The sequence below is a fragment of the Mus pahari genome, chromosome 1 (genome assembly GCF_900095145.1).
Source record: "Mus pahari chromosome 1, PAHARI_EIJ_v1.1, whole genome shotgun sequence".
Classification (NCBI taxonomy): Eukaryota; Metazoa; Chordata; class Mammalia; order Rodentia; family Muridae; genus Mus; species Mus pahari.
The window spans coordinates 102172025-102185584 of record NC_034590.1 but is presented as its reverse complement, the minus strand read 5'-3'; the positions used below and the strand labels follow the sequence as shown (position 1 = coordinate 102185584).

Here is a 13560-nt window from a genome sequence, read left to right as displayed (position 1 = left end):
TCAGGCTTGTGGCCACTTTGAGAGTGCAGCCTCAGGCACTCCTAGCGTCCTTTCAGCAGACCCCTCCTTCCCAGTTCTCCCTATAGTCCTACCAGGATGACTGAGCAGACGCCATTGTTTCTGTCAATGATAAGGGAGACCAGCTCTGAGGGAAAGGAGATGGCTGTATGGCAGACCGAGGGAGATCCAGGCCAAGACACAGCAGGTCAAATCTGACTTTCCCTACGCCCCCACCCCCACCCCCAGGCCTTTGCCCTCCATGGAATTCCCAGGCTCATGGGTGCTGGGGACTTGAGTGTGGAGACAGCTACTGCCCATCTGTCTTTATCCATCTTAGAGGCTTGCCTTCGGCTATGCCCCTGCTGTGTTCCCCAGCTCAAGAGTTTTCAGACAGATGTTCCTAGAGCTTCTGAGACTGTGCCTTTGTCTCCTCAGCAAGCTGAGGTGCTCCAGTGCGACAAGAAAAAGGGCTCTTAGGCAGAGGGGGGTGCCATTTTGTCCTGTAGAGGCAAACAGGTTTTCAGCATCTCAGGGAGAACTGAGACTAGAGAACTGTGGGGGTGGCCAGGCCTCTGCCTGCTCTAGGGCATGTTCCCAGGGCATTTCCTGTTGATCCTTTCCTTGCCTGCACCCACTTCCTCTCCCCCCCCCTTTTTTTTTTGTCTCTCCTCTGGGCCCCCTGCTGGCTGCTAGCTGGGTGTGCTGGCTCTAGGATTGGCCCTATGTGGTGCTGCAAAGCTCCTACTGAGTGTCTCTCTAGTGACACCTGGTGATGGTATCTGCTTATTTTAGGCAGCCCTCTCTTGGGAGTTCATGCTCATCCTTCTAGGTAGATGCTGGGATGACCTTAAGATGAACAGGACCCCTGTGGGTGACCTTGGCCTTCTCTGCTACTTCCTTACTGTGGTATTGGGGACAGATTCCTCCCTCAGAGCCTCAGCACCACATTCACATTGTGACGTCGTTTCTCTTGGTTGTTAGGAAAACCAAATTGTATCCTGTGGAAGAAGGTCTGCCACCCACACAGAGGCTCTCAGCAGAGAGTCCTGTCCTTCTTCCTTCATCCTGGCCAGGCCATTAAATGTGGAGCTTCCAGTTGTGCAGGTCAACATCCCTTGCCCTGACTAATTCCCAAAGCAGTGACGTACATCCTGATCTGGACCCCCAGCGTCAGGTGCTAGGTCAGCCAAAATGGGCTCTGTACTTGGTGATGGCCCTCTGTCATTCATGACCCCAGGGCTGATTCCAAAGGTGCCTGAGCACTGGGATCTAGTGAATGGAGCCTCACTTTAGACCCAGAGAGAATGGCATCTGGGTGTCTAACCTTAAGTAATCCAGTCAATCATGCCACAGCCACAGGCTTAACATTCAGAGAGAGATGACAGAGATGGGAAGGAGCAGCAGAGAGCAGCTTTGCCATCCATGCTGGACACAGGGGCACCATGCTCAGCGATCATGTCATTGTATACCTTGTACTGTGCCTTATGTCTTTAGCCATTGGCCTCACAGCCCAGGGCTGGAAGCACAGAACAGTATGGAGAAACAAGATGCTGGCACAACCATGCAGAGCCCACTCAGGGACAGGTGGTTCTCAGAAAGCAGTTTCACTGGCTCACATTCCTTGCATGCATGCCTTAGGATTGTCTGCTTCTCTTCCCCTCTTCCTCCAGGTGTTGGAGGAGACACCCGGGGAAGACGTATGAGTGCAGGGTGGAGCCAGAGCAGATACAGCTTTGGTACCGTAAAGAAAACATTCTGTAAGGCACTTGAATACCAACAAAAAAGATACTTGCCCTTCCCAGCGTGATGGGCGACAGAGTGGAGTGACCCCAGCTTTCAAGCTAACGACATTGGGGCCTGTGCTCAGAGCTTTCCTGTTCTGACCTCTTAGATGCTTAGAAGTACCCCATTTCCCCATCTGTGACAGGTAATGTTGATTTGGAAGCAGTATTGCACAGATTGAGAACCACTGATGAGTGAAAGACCTTTGGAGGCGGTGGCCATTGAGGGCCTCCTCCCTCCCTGTTACCAGGAAAGCAGATCCTTCTAAGCAGGACAGTGGCAGAGGAGAGGCACCTGCTTGGTGCCCACTCAGCCCAAATGCCATGCAGGGTAAGGTGGAGCCTGTCAGCAGAGCATCCTGTTTTCTGGAAACACAGGCTTGCTGCAGAGGTTTCTGTCCCTGGGACATTTCTGTCCCTTGTTGGTGGCCTCACAGTCCCTACTGTTTTCATCTCTGAGTCCTTGTCCCTAAGGTCCAAGAAAGATAGTGACATTGTCCAATGGCCTTTCCTCCCACTCCTGTTGGCTCCTGGATAATGCCAGTGTCTCCCCAGAGCCCTTGCAATGAGGTCAGGCAAGCAGGCATTCTGCCAGACAGCCGCCAGCAGTGTGCGGCCGTGCTTTTCATAAGAAAAGACACCCTAGCCCCACTGGCAAAGCACAACGCCATCTTGTCCATTAATCAGGACTTCAGGATTCTCAAAGCAATCTGAGCAACTCCCTGGCTGAAGCCCTACTCAATTGCTGTCACCTCTCTGTCTGCAGCACTGGCTGTTATCCACTGCCCTACCCCCACATCGGGAAGACTTCTGGAGAGCAGGGCCACGCCAAAACCTTAGAGCCTGTTTTAGGGGCTAAGACTTTGCAGCAAGAACAGAGGAAGTGTCAGAATTAATTTTTATTATTGCTTTCATTTTCCATTAATTTTTTTTTCAAATATAAGAAGAATCTGGGTCGATAAGTCCCTTTGTTCCTTGAGAAAGATGCTGTGAGCACAAATAGGAGATCAGACCACATGGTGGAGGTGATGAAGCCAATGCTTGTCATGTACCCGAAGCCCTGAGCTGCCCCAGCTGCTTCTTTCCACACTGAAGCCTTAGGCCAGCTCCCCACACAGGCCACAGGTTCCTCAAAGGCTGAACCTGGTCACTGCTTGGAGCTCCCCCTCTCCCAGTCTCTCCCCCCCCCCCCATGGTAGATGACCACTGTTGGTATTGTTGCCCATGGGTCTCCTCCTTGCACGTGGTGCTCCTGTGGCTCCATAGCATTCCAGGTAAAGGAAGGCAGACCCTCGGGGTGCTAGTGAGTGTGCAGTGCCCCTTACCCACCTGAAAATGGATAGGTGTTCTGGAAAGCTGGGTCCCATCTCAGCTGGACTAGCAGAGGCTCTGGCTGGAAAAGCTGACATACATGGTCCTCCCGTCTCCTTCCAGACCCTACCCCTACCTTCAGAGCCCACCTACTAACCTCTGGGAACCAGAGCCCTGAGTCCCTCCAGTACACCAGGGAGGTCCCTACTGGGCCTCCTCTGTGGCAGAAACCTTGGAGCTATTCCTGATGTGAGGACTGTGCATTCAGCAACTCGGATACCCTGCTAAGTTGCAGAAGGCTGCTGAATGCCAGGCAGGTCAGCTGGAATTAACGTGTGCTTTGCTGAAAGAACAGAGTTGCCACCCACATCTCCATCCATGTCTGGGCTAGGAACTGTCCTGGAATTCTAAAGGGAGAAAGGAGGGCCAGGGAGCACCCGCTCCTGCTAGCCCCAATCCCTGGGGCTGTCATTGGCCTTCAAAGACTCAAAGTTCCTTAGTTTGCTGACAGAGCACCTGCAGGGCTGTGTCCCTACTGTTGCTAGGTTAATGGCCTCGGTCTTAGCTATCACTGAAGGAAGTTGTAACCATGCTAATCCAGCCAGCTGGCAAGCCCACATTTCTTACCAGTGTCCAGTTGTAGAAATAGGTTCAAGGTGCTAAGTTAGCCAGGGTAGGATTTGCAGCTGGAAAATATCCAGGCCCCAGGCCTTTCTTGGCTCAGCTAGAATTCACTGTAGTAACCACTACTGATGGGCCATATGACTGTCCACCAGGGGGATGGGGGCAGGCAGTAGATAGAAGGCCCAGAGTCATGTCATTCCTGCAGCTGTGTAAGACTAACCCGTTCCTTCTCCCACTCTCGCCAAGTTTGGAAGCTTCTGGTATGTACAGGCAGCTCTAGAGTGTTTCAGAGAGTCAAGAGACTGGGTTTTTCTAGCACTAGATGTCCAGGCGGTACCCTGCTCTCTCCTTGTGTCCCGTGCCTCTGTGGAATAGGTGGAGGTTGAATGGCCTATCCTCCTAGTATACACAGTGGTACCCCATCTTTCAAGCTGCCAGGGAGGGAACCATGGCTTTAATTGGCTTAGTTCAGTGATGGAGGCTCAGAAGCTCTGGGAGGTGAATGGACAGCTTCGAAGCCTTTGGAACCTGCTGCCAGTGGACACAATGTAGCCATAGGAATGAAAACAAGAAAGAGAAAGGCCCACAGGCTCTGGGTTTTTAATTGGCACAATTCTCCCACTGGCCCTCCAGCCCTCTCAGGGCTGTTTGGGCGGCTGGGCCTGGGCGGGGAGAGATGGAGCCTTTCACAGTTTGAGACTGGTTTAAGTGGACCTGTAAGGATTCCTGCAGGCATGCTGAAAGAGTGGGGCGCAGTCATCGTTTGGAGCAGCCCTGGGAACTTGGTCAGCCACCTGCAGTAGTGAATAGCCAGAGCTGCTGAAGCTGCCTGGGCTTCAGTGGCCCCATGGCCCTGCCTTGCTGCAAAGAAAAGCGTTTTGTAAAGCTGCAATTAATGTTTCTCCTTCCATCCATTGGAAGTTGCTTTCCTGCTTTTATCCAGGCCAGTGGGCTCCTTGCTTCTCCTTTAGCCTGAGTGCCGCCACCTTTGATGGTGTCTCTGAAGACATGCATTCTTGTCAGCCACTGAGGGAGGGGCCGTCCTATCTTTTGTGTATCTTTTTCTCTCCCTCACTTTCTAATACCCTCTCAAGCTAGCAGTGAGAAAATAGGGCTGTGTAAGCGATTCTGGTGGGACGGGCCCAGAGGTCCCTTCAGAACTGCTGCCGGTTTGTCTTGCTTCTGTGAAAATGAAGTCTCAGAGGGGACAGCGGTGGAAATTAGCAGAGAAAGGACAGAGTAAACAGGAAGTGGAGAGGCAGCCAGCCTGGATGCCAGAGATGAGTGCCAGTTTTAAGGGATTCCTCTAGAAGTACCCTAGCCTGCCAGATAATTGCAGGGAAATTCATGGCTCCTACGCAGCAAGAACCAAGCCAGAGAAGGCAACTTGTCTCCCTGACGTTACCATCTTTGTAGGCTGTGAGCATTAGTTATTAGTGTATCCTTGCCTCTAGAGGGCACTGGCCTGCGGTGGTCCAGTTTGGGTGAACATTGCTACCAAAGGACGTTAGTCAGTCTGACTGTGGTTGTGACTGAGCACAAAGACTGTGAATTAGCTTGAACACCTGTTTGTCAGGTCACCATTCCAGACAGGCTGTCCTGGAGGAAAGAGGTCTTATAGCCTTGTGAAGGCAGCATCTGGACCATGCCAGGCTGCCCATCTGTTGAAACTCTGCCCTCACTACCCTATCCTTAAAGCCGGCCTTTTTTTAAAAAAAAAATCACAATAGCCAGAGAAGATGTTGGCTTGAGAATGAGACTGTCCCCATGGACTCGTCCCCATGCATGGCCCAGCTTTACTGGACAGATGTCTGTGGCAGCCACACCCAACAGGGCAGGATTCTCTAGGGACTTCTAAATGCCCAGGGATGCAGGTGCTGGGTTTTTAGATTCTGCCAAACTTTTAAACAGAAATGAACAAAAGGAGAAAAAAATAAACCTATCAGGAAATACACAGTTGTACTGAGGTATGTCCCTGGGAAACTCAAAGCAACAGACCCACACTGGCCAGTCCTTCCAGAGCTCACAGTGGCTCATGCAAATGGGGGCACATGGAGACCTTGAGCTTGGAGCTTGCACATGCTCTGATCATCCCTGAGGTTGGCAGCACCACTCTCTTCATGTCTCTATGAGCCACTCAAATGGAGTTGTAAAGACTTCTACTGGGTCTGTGAGGAAATGGACTAGGCTGGACCAGGCTTCACCACTGAGGCAAGAACCCTCGTCATTAACAGTCTCTTGAGGTTCTCCTGACACCTTTCCCCCTGTCCAGAATCTCCACCTCTTGCTGGGATCTGCCCAGGGTCTGGCCTGCTATATAAGTAGCCAGTATGAAACCCCCACACTGCAGTCCCTGTCCAGAGTGCCCAGGAGCATGGCACCCGTGCTTCTTCTCAACATCAGATCAGGTTGGAGAAATGGAATTGTTTTTATTTAAAATGTGAAGAGGGCAGGCCATCCCCAGCAGGTACCCAGAGGGTAAGAGTCCATACTGTCTATTTCTCCAGGATCCCAAAGCCAAGCAAGTGCTTTATTTACTTCCAGGTAAAGTCTCAGGAGCAGCAGCTCTCTCACAGGTCTTCCAAGGCTCAGAGATCACCAAAGAGCCCCATACTCTGTTCCTGCCACTCACCGCTGGCTCTGTGCTCAGGAACGTCTGCCACACCCGCTGCCCATAGGGCATGCCCCCAACCATTTGCTCTGCCCGGGCATGCCTTATAGGACTCCCATGGTCAGTGAGAGCCAGGGTAGCCCTTCCCTTCCACAGCATGCCAAAGGTTCTCCCCTGGTGACTTGGGAGTGGACCCTCATTCTGCTTTCCTTGGAGCTGTTCTCCATCACCTGTTGCAGCTGAGCGCTATCAAATGTTATTTAAACCCTTGTGAGCCAGAGATTGTGCATGAGCTCATCTGAGCTTGGATACAAGCCCTTTAACATACAGTTTTGTTTCCCCATTTTACAGGTTGCAAAGAGAAACTCAGCTTGTATAAAGAGATACCAACTCTTTAAGGTTAGAGACAGGATGTCCCCAATGTGTACTTCCCTTCCCTCCTGGGGCCTCATACATGTTAGGTAAGGGCTTACCACTGAACTTCACCCCAGCTCCTGGTCCATCATTTTTAACCTCTCATTGATTTCACCCATCTTTGATCTAGCAGGCATCAGGGTCATTTAATGTATACTGGTTCTCTGGCAGAGGTCTTTATGCAGGGGAGAACCCGCTAGGATTCTGGCAGCCTGCTCAGGTGTTGGAGCTTCAGCATGGGGGACATGAGGTACCCCCTGCTGGGCAGAGAGGCTCCAGGAAGACTTGGGGCAGAGGCAGGGTTGGTTAATCATTTTAGCCAGCCAATGAAATATGGTGACTTTCCAGAGTAAGAGAGGTTTATGAACACGGTGTGTGTGGAGGGGTGATTTTTCCCTGAGGAGGGCATACTGGGAGGGAGTTCAGCATGCCTAGGGAAGGAAGCTTGAGGGATTTTAGGGCATAGCTGAGAGGCTACCAGGCCTCACAGTATCTAGCGGGCCTATCCTTTGGCCTTGGAGTAAGACATTCACTTTTCGGGGAGAAAGGTGCTAAAGACACACCGAACTAAGAGGACCATGTGACATCTTCAGAGATAAACCTACTGGGTCGGGAGTGTGAGATGAGGTCTTAGGTCTGGCCTGAAGATGCCTGTTGGGAGCCACTGCCCCATCCCTATAAGTTTGCTTTGGATTTGATGCCAGGCCTCAAGTGGCATTACAGTTAGTGTCTATATTCCAGTCTGTTCAGACAGGGTAGAACCCCCTGTCCTGTAGGTCATGTCCATGTAGTCTCATGCTCATGATGCTTCTCTCCTGGAAATGGGCCCAGAAAAAACAGGGCTCTCCCAGATGAACCCAGAATATGGTAGGCTAGAGCCAGAAGCTAGGAGTCTCTAGTGTGTCTTTAGTTGTGTTGAGGTCAGCAAGGTCAACCCTTGGAAATACCTTTACTTAGACAGTGTTAGACAGACTCAGAGAAGCTGCTGCCCCATGGATTTGTGCAGATCCCCCTTGTGATTTGGCCCTGAGCAGGAGGGGAAACCCCCTCCCTCCTCCCCCCCCCCCCCCAGCTACTAAGGACAGCCTTCTGAGGTTGGAGACTGCTTCTGACTTGTCTCTGCTCAGGTGGGGAGGCCTCAGGAATGAGGCAATTGTTTCCTCAATGCTTGCCTGCCTTTTCTTTAGGAATTAAAGTTTCCCCTCCCCACTTGAGTCTGACACTTTTAACTTGGTCTCTGCATCTTATCTGAAGGGGCAGAGATGTGACAGGTGGAGCTGGGGTCTGTTGCCACACACATGGTAGACAACCACCCCAAGTGTGTCTTTCACATTTGTGCTGAAGTATTCCTTCAGGACCATGTAATAAGCCAGGAGACTTCTTACCCACTCTGGAGATCTGAGTGAGCCAGGTACAGTCTCAGTGATCTAAAAAGCCACATTCTTCCTGGAACAGGAAGCCCCGTTCTCGCCCTGCAAGCAAATGCAGCAAGAACTTTGAAACCTCATAGCAGCAATGCCTACCAGAGTGCCCCTGATCCTGTGTTCTGTAAAAGGGCCCAGTGACTGTGTGCAAAGGCTATGGGCCCTACCGTAAACTGTGGCACCTGGCTCTTGTGCCTTTCTCTTGTTTTCTCATCCCAACTTGACTTAATTGGTGATATTAGGTAACAAAAGCTGGGCCTAGTAGGTTTGGTTTCTGTTGTTTTACCAATAGAGAACATAAAAGAAAAAGAAATGAGCTGTGAAGGAAGCACACCAAAATGCTTTAACACGGAGATGGGGTGAAGACGTCCAAAAAAACCACAAGTTGACTGAAGGTGTTTGCCCTTCATCCCTAACTTGTGGTGTCTTCTCCTCCAGAGATAATTCGTAACAAATAACTTAAACAGTTACATTTTTGGAAAGTACATCAGAGTTTAAAAATTAAGAGTGGGTACAAAGAAGCCCTCATATTGTCCAAGTTTCAGCTTTCTACCACTGTGGCAAAAGTACCAGAGATGAACAATTGAAAGGGAGGGAAGGTTTATCAGGGGGTGGTCTCTCGGGTCTTTGTGGCAGCAACAGTGCATGGCAGAAGGGGTCTGTCTAGCTCACAGCAACTGGGAAGGGAAGAGGCAGAATAAGGTCCCACTTTTCCCTTCAAGGGCACGACACCCCCAGGGCCTAGCTTGTTAACACTAGGCCCCACCCTGTAGCAGGTTTGTCCAACTCTTCCCCGCTAGCTGTGAATACAGCACGATGCAAAACATCATAAACTTACTTAAAGCATTATGAAATGTTTTTATGGATAGTTTGTTTACTTTTGGGTAACTCACTTGTGTATTTCTCAAACTTGGTAGATGACAGTGTTGTATCACAGTCAAAAAGTTAGACACACCTCCAAAGACACATCTCCCAATTGTGCCATAGGCTGGGGACTGAGCCTTCAACATGCGGACCATTGGGGGACATTCAGTATCCAAATTACATCATGCACCTGTGTATGAGGCCACACAGAGACTGCCAGTCATCATTCTCCATTCTTATAAGGAAGGATTCAAACCGTATATCCCCAGTTGTACTTATATATTTTATGTGTATTGGTGTTTGGTCTGCATGTATATCCATGCATCATGTGCATGCCTGGTGCCCAAGGAGACTAGAAAAAGGTGTCATACCCCCTGGAACTGGAGTTACAAACAGTTGTGAGCCATTGAGTATGCTGGGAATTGAACTCAGGTTCTCAGGAAGAGCAGCTAGTGCTTTTAACAGCTGATCCACTTCTGTAGCCCAGCACCCCACAGGTGCTTTTGTGGCCAGCGTGAGCTGCCTCCTCCACATTCCCATCCAGATGCAGGCTATTAATTTTGTGGGCCACCTGCATTACCCAGCCACACTCATGGCCCCAAGCTGTTTCCATAGTTCTTCAGCTGTGTTCTTCAACACCAGTGACTCCTTTGGGACTTGGCAGCTTATCTTCCATAGGATACATTCCCTCCCGTAGGATTGCTGGGTCACAAGTGGCCTGTGCCTGTGGCTTTAGAGAATGTTGCAAGGTCCATGTCACAAGAGCAGTGATTGGCCACATTTACATGATCTGCTTTCTGCCCCCTCCTGCTCAAACATTAGTTTTTTGCCAGCAGAAAAGTAGGTAAACAACTGTTTCTCCTGTGCTCCCTGTCTTTCTCCTCCCACCCTCCCCTTTTTGTGGCAAGTTCTTGCTATGTAGTTCTGGTTGACTTAGGATTTACCATGTAGAGCGGGCTGGGACTTCAAATGTACACCAATTCTCCTGCCCCTGTCTCCCACAGCACAGCTCACTGCTGTTAGTTTAGCTTGCATTTCCAGACCAGTTGAGTGTCTTTTTGCAGATTATTTGTGTGGACTTGTCTGTGTTCTTTTCACTGCCCTTTTTAAAAACAGCTGTTGGTATTTCTCTTCCCAACTGAACATTAGGGAGATTAACTTTGGTTGCGGTTTGAGTTACAAATATTTATTTGTAATTTGGTCTTTGTTTTCTGACTCTCTGGCATTCTTGTACTTAACTGGGATATAATTCATATACCACGCTACTCATACATTTGCCAAGTACAATGGGTGGTTTGCAGCTTATTCACAGAGCTCCATTACCACATGGATTTTAAAACACTTTCTTTCTTTCTTTCTTTCTTTCTTTCTTTCTTTCTTTCTTTCTTTCTTTCTTTCTTTCTTTCTTTCTTTCTTTCTTTCATTTATTTATTGTTATATGTAAGTACACTGTAGCTGTCTTCAGACACCCCAGAAGAGGGCATCAGATCTCATTATGGATGGTTGTGAGCCACCATGTGGTTGCTGGGATTTTAACTCAGGACCTTTGGAAGAGCAGTCAGTGCTCTTAACTGCTGAGTCATCTCTCCAGCCCCACACTTTGTTGCTTCTTAAAGCAGAGGTCATTATTCCCCAGATTTGCCAAATACTGATCTATGTTCTGCCTGCAGACTTATTTATCCTTTACATTCTGTGTATACAGAACCACATAGCACACATCCTTTAGTGCCTGGCTCTTCTCCCCCATCCCCCCCCCCTTCTCTCTCTCTCTCTCTCTCTCTGCATACAGCTTCCACACTGTAGCATTCTCAGTCCCTCGTTTCTGTTTCTGATGCTTTTGCACTCTTTTTCCTCTTTGACCACGATGAGTTGTATGCAGAAGTGCTAGGGATGGGTTCCAGGGCTCACTCTGCACATTTACTTCAGAGCTAAACTGCTGGATCTCATGGAGTCCCTGTGCGTGTAGCATTTTAAAGAGCTGTCAGGTGCTTGGTACAGTTAGTTAGTGACAACATCGTTGCGTGTGCCTGACTTGGAGCATCTTTTGACATATACTTGGTTTGGTCATATTTATTTCTTTAATGGCTCTAGATTTTGAGTTTTGGAAAGGACAGTCAACCTCCAGGTTATAAAGCAGTTCTGTTACCTCTAGTCTGTCTCTGGCTTTATGTTGTGATCTTTGGTCTGTATAGTGTGTCTTGTGCATGCTGTAACTGGGGCGCCACTTCATTGTTGTTAGTGGAAACACATCTTCTGCTCCCTGCTTTGAGATTCTATTGCCACCATCTGTCGCGCTGGGTCTGCCCGGAGCACCGTCGTCTGCTGTGTCTGTCTTCACTGGCATGTAGTCTTGTGCCTTTTCAGCTCTTGAAGCTTTGTTTAAACATTTTATTTGTTATGGGGTGGTCTGGTAGGATTAGCCTGTAATGCTGGCTACAGCACTTTTCAGACTCATGTCATTTGTTAATATTTCTGTCAAAAGTGAAATCTCTGAGCTAGGTGCGATGGCACACACCTTTAGTTCCAGTACTTGGGAGGCAGAGGTAGGTGGATATACATGAGTTCAAGGCCAACCCCAAGACAGTCAGGCTGTGTAGAGAAATCCAGTCTGGGAAAAACAAACAAAAAAACAGATGAATGAGAGAGGGGTGAAGGAGAATATGAGAATAGCTGGGCAGACTGGCACAGGCTTGTAATTCCACCACTTGGGAGACTGAGACAGGAAGATAAAAGAAACTCTAAAATAGTGAAGCTTAAGGCCATAGGCGCAGTAGTGTTCTTGCTGTTCAGGTTGAGTTCACGTCAGACTTGTGTCCTGACTCATGGGAAACTGACACCTTTTTTCCGATTGTGCCACCCTGTCCCAGTATAGGGAGGCATATTTGTTTTGTTCCTGTTGGATGTTCTTTACATTTTTCTCTCACCAACTTTATGCATTGTTAGACATTTATTCCTGAGCACTTTATCTTTGTGTGGCTAGCATGTCTTCTTGGTCTTGACTGGGTGTTTTGTTGGGTACAAATTCTGAACCAAAACTGAGCTTCTAGCTGCTTGGCTGTTCCCTGCTGTGTGCCACCTCTGTCCTGTAAACACAGGCATGGTTGGTTAAACAGAGAGTGAACAGGGGCAATTAGTGTCTTCCACACTTGATCCCCACTCATTTAACCATCTAGAAAGTTGGAGAGTGTGTTTGAACCTCCAACTTGATACAAATGAGAAACTGAGGCTGAGATGTTAAATGCTGTGTCCCAGAGGGCATATCGTATCAGAGATTCCAGTTTAAGCCTGCCCAGGTTTTATTGTGTCCTGCCTGCCTCCCTCCCCCCTCTCCCAGGTTTTATTGTGTCCCGCCTCTTTCTCTCTCCTCCTCCTCCTCCTCCTCCTCTTCCTCCTCCTCTTCCTCTTCCTCCTCCTCCTCTTCCTCCTCCTCCTCTTCCTCCTCCTCCTCTTCCTCCTCCTCCTTTCCCTCTCTTCTTTCCCCCCTCTCTCCCTCTATCTCTCCCTCCCTTCCTCTTCCTCCCTCCTCCTCTCTCACATACTCACACTCAGACACTCACTCCTAGGCCTGTTCCAGAAGTTGTGAGATCTGATTGCACATCCATTTTGTGTGAAAATTGGGGCAAGTCTTTTCCTCCTTCAGCCTTGATTGACCCATCTGTAGAGTAAGATGACTGCCACTGGCTGAGACTTGCTCACTTTTCCAGTATGGATTCCCATTCCCTGAGTTACATTCCATGGCTCACAATATCTAGAATGGCAACAATCAGCTCTGGAGATAGAGCTGAGAAGACCCTGGTGCACAACAGTACTGCAGCCTGGGTCCAGTTGCAATCTCTTAGAATACATGGCTTCTAAATAGCTACAGACAGCCAGGACCCATCACCCTCTCTGAGGGCCAGGACCCACCTGTGTGCCCCAGAGCTGCTGTGGAGGCTGCTCCAGGACTCTGCTGGCCAGGACTGCCCTGAAGGCTGTGGGCTAAGACGGCGTTGGCTTGGGCCCCTAGCCAGATCCCTGTGTGCTTTGGAAAGATCCCTTAACTTTTGTTAAGCAAAGAATCCTCTTCACACTAAACTGAGTGAAGTGGTTTCACAAACTCCTTCCTGAGTTTGCACTGAGTGGAATGTTCACTGAAGAAACAAAATGTTTGTTTTCCAATTGTGAGGGCTTAGGGAGGCCCTTGAGGGAGGCTTCCATACCCTCTGTGTTCAGGCATGCCATCTGCCATCCTGGGGCCTAGAGCAGGAACAGAAACCTTCATGTGTCCTGTTGCGTGCCAGCAGAGAGGAGACACTGGCTAACTGCCATTCAAAAAATCTGCAGGGTTCTGGACCTCTAAGGTCTTTTCTTATCCACTCTAGGTCGGGGCCCTTCAGTAACACTGTGAGGCAGTCCCTGAGCTAGGTTGTGGGCATGACCAGGGTTCCCTGTATGGTTTGCAGGGAACAGAGTACAAATAGGAACGTGAGGCCTGCTCCAAAACGAGGTGTGCAAGGTTGAGTATACTAGAGAGAGAGCATGCCAGTAAAAG

General features: G+C 49.4%; 1 protein-coding gene across 4 annotated transcripts in view; it reads left to right on the top strand.

The window, feature by feature from the left end:
- Fam53b (family with sequence similarity 53 member B) overlaps positions 1 to 13560 on the top strand; it is a 101902-nt gene that overhangs the window by 75788 nt on the left and 12554 nt on the right. The window lies entirely within an intron of this gene.